Here is a 6000-nt window from a genome sequence, read left to right as displayed (position 1 = left end):
AGGAGATGGCATTTAATCTGGAATTTTAGGCAGTAAGTAAAAATAAAGTTATAAGAAGAAATATTGTTTAGGGCAGAAATCAGGCCGAAGCAAGAGGCTGCTTGGGAGAGAGAGCACAGCAAGGACGCTGCCCAGCCACATGCTGTGGGGCTGGAGGTGAAGGGCAGGGTTATTGACTTCACTGTGGGAACAAAAGCCCTGCCAGTGAAAGACAGCGAGGACAAAACTCTTTCCTGGTTGAAGCTGCCAGGAGATGTGCTACTAAAGTAAATAAGGGCTGTACTTCAACCTGCAAATATCACCTTTGCTTGTCATGGAAGTCCAACCACAAGCTAAAATGTTGTGAAACTCAGCTCATTCCTCCAGTTGTGAAAATTACAGAAAGAACACAGCAAAGTTCATTGCTTGGGAAGCTGGGTCCCCAAACCAGATTCTGCTGGTTTCTTTCACCACTGAAAGCCCTACCTTCTTAATAGCATTAGAATTGATAAATGCTGGGTTTTAAGACTAGACTATCTTGTGAGACCATAAGGGTTCAACAGCAAGGCCAGCAGGGAATGAGTGGGGCTGGCTGCTCCTTACAGCAGCCCAGTCCCTGGTGGGAATTGTCCAAGTGGGATTTTAGTCCTGTTGAATACAAGGCAAAATTGCCATAGATCTCAAGAGACCATTTCCCCCCCTCCCTCACACAGGTAAAGGGTTGTGTGTAACCTAGTCCAGCACATGGGAATCACCTACAACACACATGGAGGACAAACCTTGCTCCTGGTCCCTATAAGTCCATGCAGGTCTTGGAAGCAGTGTTTGCCTTCAGCACCACCCCTGGGCAATTTCCACCTCAGACATCCCTTTGACCAAGGCTGGTAAGCTTTTCTACAATATTTGGTCACAGTGATTACATTCACTAGTTAGATCAAACTATTGGGGTCCCAAGGCCAAGACAGAAATTCTGACTTTTTACAGCTTTGCTATTACCTGTAATCCTGATGCTGGAGCACTACTTATTTAGACTTCCTTTGGATAGTGTTTGTCTAAGTGATTAATAATTTTCTCTGGGCAACAGCCAAAGATCAGAGTCCATGCTGACATCTGCAATCTGCCAGAGGGCTTTGATGCTGTCAGCAGGGCTATGGTGAAGCCTAAATAACCACTGGTCAAGGGGATATGTTCTCCTTGCTCAGAAATCCAAAGGACTGTCCTCTCTGCTGACCCAGCTTGTATTCCAGAGGATAACTACTGATTGCAGACACTGCTGGCTGCTCCACTGGCCTCTGCAAAACAAGGTTTCTGGCAGAAAGGCAGTAATGTGTCTGCTGTTATATCAGTGCTGATGGTGGCACTGGCATCTCCTCTCCATGAAACCCAGAGAGCAGGGCTGGTGCCATCTGGATCTGCAGCCTTGCCAGGGTTCCTGCAGTGAGGAGGGGCCGGACAAGGACTGATTGGTTGTTGTTCAATCCCTCTGACTGATTCCACTGCTTGGGTGGCAGAGCATCAGCCAATGAGGGTTGGCTGGATTTTTGTCATTACCTGTGGTTAAGAGCCCAACCATTACAGTCACTGACTGCATCTCATATTTTATCATCTCTAGATGACCCTGCTTAAGTGGGAGGGTTGGGCCAGATGCCCTCCAGAGGTTCTTTCAACCTCAGTCATTCTGTGACTCTCTGAGTTTTATGCAAGCAATGATTGCTGAAGTTACAGAGCTCACTGTAAAGCTCAGTGTGAGACCTCACCTTTGGGGACCTGCTCTTGCAGCCCTGTGAGAGGCCCAGCCTGTGCTGTAAGGCTTTCCAGTTGCACTGGGGAGGTACCTGGAGGATGCTTTGAGGAAGGATGATACTGGTGATGTACACCTAGTGCAGGAAAGCAGGGCCCTTGCAGAAGTGCAGGGATGAACATGGGTCACAACAGCCCCATGAAACACTCCAGGCTTGGGGCAGAGTGCCTGGAAAGCTGCATGGTGGAAAAGGACCTGGAAGTGTTGGCCAACAGTGACTGGACATGTTCAATCACCATGTGCCTGGATGGCCAAGAGGGCCAATGGCCTGTATCAGAAGTGTGGCTAGTAGGACCAGGGCAGGGATTGTCCCCCTGTACAAGTCCCCCCACTGGTGAGGCCAGACCTGAAGTGCTGTTTTGGGCCCCAGTTTTGGGCTCCTCACTTGAAGAAGGACATTGAGGGGCTGGAGTGTGTCCAGAGAAGGGCAACAGAGCTGGGGAAGGGTCTGGAGCACAACTCAGGTGAGGAGCAGCTGAGGGAGCTGGGGATGTTTGGCCTGGAGAAAAGGAGGCCCAGGGGGAAACTTATCACTCTCCAACTCCCTGAGAGGAGGCTGGAGCCAGGTGGGGTTGGTCTCTTGTCCCAGGTAATAAATGACAGAACAGGAGGAAATGGGCTCAGGTTTCACCAAGGGAGGTTTAGATTGGATAGTGGGAAAAATGTCTTCACAGAAAGGGTGGCCAGGCACTGGAACAGTCCCCACCCCTGCAGGTATTTAAAAGATGTGTAGGTGTGGCACTCAGGGACATGGTTTAGTGGTGAACTTGGCAGTGCTGGGTTAGCAGCTGCACTTGATCTAAGAGGTCTTTTCCAGCCTAAAGGATTCTACAATTCCATGATGGCATGGCCACTCTGGGTTGCAGCCAGCTTTTCTCCCAGAATGACTGGAACTGCTGTTGCTTCTGCTGGCAGCAGGCACAGATTTATCAGTGGGTGATGGAGGCAGTAACCTCCATCCCTGCTATGTCAGGTGCAAGGGGCCAACTGCCCACACTGTCCATCTGTCCACACTGTGGCCTAGCCTGGGGCTCCCTTCAGCCCAGTGTGGGGGTTGAATGAAAAAGAGAAACATAAAAGAAGCATGTGGGAAGCGTTAGGATTTTTTCAGCTTATTTGTAAAAGAGTGTGTTCCTGGGCTTTCAAGGGACAGCAGGAGGGTTTTGTCCCTACAAAGTGAGTCACAAAGTGAAAGAAAACCCCAGAGTATCCTTAGTCCTCAGTCTGTAATTGTTTGCAGTGATTTCAACCTGGAATATTGTGCTAAAGCAAATCATATCCTGGGTTGCATTAGAAGCATGGCCAGCAGGTGATGCAGGAGCTGATGCTCCCCTTCTATTCTGCTCTTTACAAGACTTGGAGTACTGCATGCAGCTCTGAGACCTCAGTGATTAGTAATGGAAGAGGTAATAGAAAGGCATAGAAGTAATGGAATAATAGAAGTAATGGAAAGGCATGGTCCTGTGGAGCAGGCCCAGAGGAGGGCCACGAAGATGAGCAGAGGGATGGAGCATCTCTCCTGTGAAGGCAGTCTCAGAGTTGCTGCTGTTCAGCCTGGAGAAGAAGGCTCCAGGGAGGCCTTTTAGCAGCCTTCCAGTACCTAAAGGGGATTCACAAGAAAGAAAGAAAGAGACTTTTTACCTGTAGTGACAGATCAAGGTGTAATGGTTTTAAACTGAAAATTTGATAGATTTATATTAGATATGTGGTGATTTGACCTGGGCTGGATCCCAGGTGCCCACCAAAGCCAGTCTACCACTCTCCTCCACACCTGGAGAGGGGAGAGAAAATATAAAGGCTTGTGGGTTGGAATAAGAGCAGGGAGAGATCACTCAGCAATTACCATCACTGTCAAAACAGACTTAACTTGGGGAAATTTGTTGAATTTACTACAAATCAAAATAATGGAAGGATAATGAGAAGCAAGCCTAATCTTAAAAACGCTTTCCCCCACCCCTTCCTCCTTCTCAGGCTTAACTTCATTCATTATTCTTTATCTCCTCCCCCACAGCAGTGCAGGGCAACAGGGAAGGTGGGTTACGGTCAATTCATCTCAGGCTGTTTCTGCCTCTTCTTCCGCCTCAGGGAGAGTCCTTCCTGCTGGAGTCCACAAAATTCTTCAATGTGAGCCTTTCCCATGGGCTGCAGTTTCCCACAATCTGCTCCAGCATGGGTCCCTTCCATGGGGTGCAGTCCATCAGGAGCAGCGTGCTCCAATGTGGGTCCCTCACAGGGCCCCAAGTCCTGCCAGCAAACCTGCTTCAGTGTGGGCTCCTCTCCATGGGTCCACAGTCCTGCCAGGGGCTGTTCCATGCAGCTTCCCAGGGTGTCACAGCCTGCCAGGGCATCCACCTGCTCCAGCATGGGCTCCTGCATGAGCTGCAGTGGATCTGTGACCCTCCATGGGCTGCAGGTGGATCTGTGATCCTCCATGGGCTGCAGTGGATCTGTGATCCTGCATGGGCTGCAGGTGGGTCTCTGCATCCCTGTGGATCCCCATGGGCTGCAGGGGCACAGCTGCCTCCCCATGGGCTGCACCACAGGCTGCAGGGGAATCTCTGTTCTGGCACCTGCAGCACCTCCTGCCCCTCCTTCCTCACCCATGACTTCCTGCAAAAACAACATGACCTTGGGGACTGCAGAGATGTTTCTCTCACATATTCTCACTCCAATCTTCTCATGTAATTACTTCCATGCAATAACTTTTTTGTTTCCATTCTAAAATATACTATCACAGAGGCAGTGCTACCACAGCTGATGGGCTCAGCCTTGGCCAACAGCAGATCCACCCTGGAGCTGACTGGGATCAGCTCTGCTGGACATGGAAGAGCTTCCAGCAGCTTCTCACACAAGCCACTTCTACAGTGCCCCTGCTACCAGAGTCTTGCCATGCAAACCCAATACAGATATTAGAAGAAATTCTTTACTGTGAGGGTGGTCACAGTATAACTGGTTTCCCAGAGAAGTTGTGGGTGCCCCATCCCTGGAAATGTTTAAGGTCAGTTTGGATGGGGTTTTGAGCTTCTGAACAACCAGATCTATTGCAAGATGACCCTGCCCATGGCAGGGGGGTGGACTAGGTATTTGTGAAAGTTCCCTTCCAGCCTTTCTGTGGTTCCATGATCTAGCCATGTTTTCATTTGGGGGCACTTTGCAAACCTTTAAGTTAGCAACACAGGTCCTGAGAGGTCTGGGAAGAGGCTTCTGTTTCTCTTCTGGCATCTAGAGCTGAAAATAAGTAACTGCTTGGTGAGATAAAGACCCTCCATACCCAGGGACTGGTACAGAGACCAGTCAGTGAACCAGCAGCCACAGGGCTTCTTGCTCCCTGGAGAACAGCAGCTTCCAAACATTAGGAGGATATCTGCCTGCCTTCAGCAAAGCCCAACCCCACATGCATGGACAGTGGGCTGGCTGGGCCTGCTGGTCTCTGCTACCACTGACACACAAACCTGACACAGCCTGGTGCCCTGTGCAAAGCCAGAGTAAGCACTGCAATTCCAATGGAAGCTGAAGAAGAAATAAAAGCACAAGGCACTGCCAGGGTCCAATACAGCACCATGTGAATTGAAAGAAATATGGAAGGGGGATAGAATTTGTTACCACTTTCCCTTGAGTTTCCTATTTCTCTTCTTTTAAAATTGGATGTTGAGGAGACATGTTAATTTTGAGGGTGCTGCTGTAACCCCAGCTGTAACTCGATGTGCATGGGGGAGGGAGGGGACAGAGGGAGAGGCTGGTGGGCTTTTCATGTGGGGAAAAGAAGAGAATCCAGGGTAAAGCATTTCTGAGGTCTACTCAAGGCTCAGTGAAGATCCAAACACCACCTTTTAAACTGGTTTAAAGCCACATGAGCCAGCTGTGCCCACCCTGAAGGGAGCAAGGTCCTGCCAGTGAATAGAAGTGACTGCTAAAGGTTCCCTTTCTGCAACAGCACAGTGAGCTCAGGGGAGAGCTGGGCTGAGCTGAGCTGGGCTTAGCCCAACAAGCCAAGCCCAGCCCAAGGATTCTCTGCTTCCCTGGCTGATCTTGAGGAGCCTTCTTATTTGCTCAGCAGCTTCTCAGGGTTTATACTCACCACCTACCTATGGAAATGGGGATGGGCACTCACACCCACTTACTCTGTGCAGCAGAGCAGGCTGTGTGGAGAAGATGGATTACTTTCATCTTGGTGATTGTGTTTTACCTTTTGATGCCCTGGATGTTTATTCCTTTATCAT

This window comes from Melozone crissalis, unplaced genomic scaffold (assembly GCF_028551555.1).
Source record: "Melozone crissalis strain CALT ecotype California unplaced genomic scaffold, PUWL_Pcris_2 ptg000002l_1, whole genome shotgun sequence".
Lineage (NCBI taxonomy): Eukaryota > Metazoa > Chordata > Aves > Passeriformes > Passerellidae > Melozone > Melozone crissalis.
Note: the sequence above shows the minus strand (reverse complement) of the source record.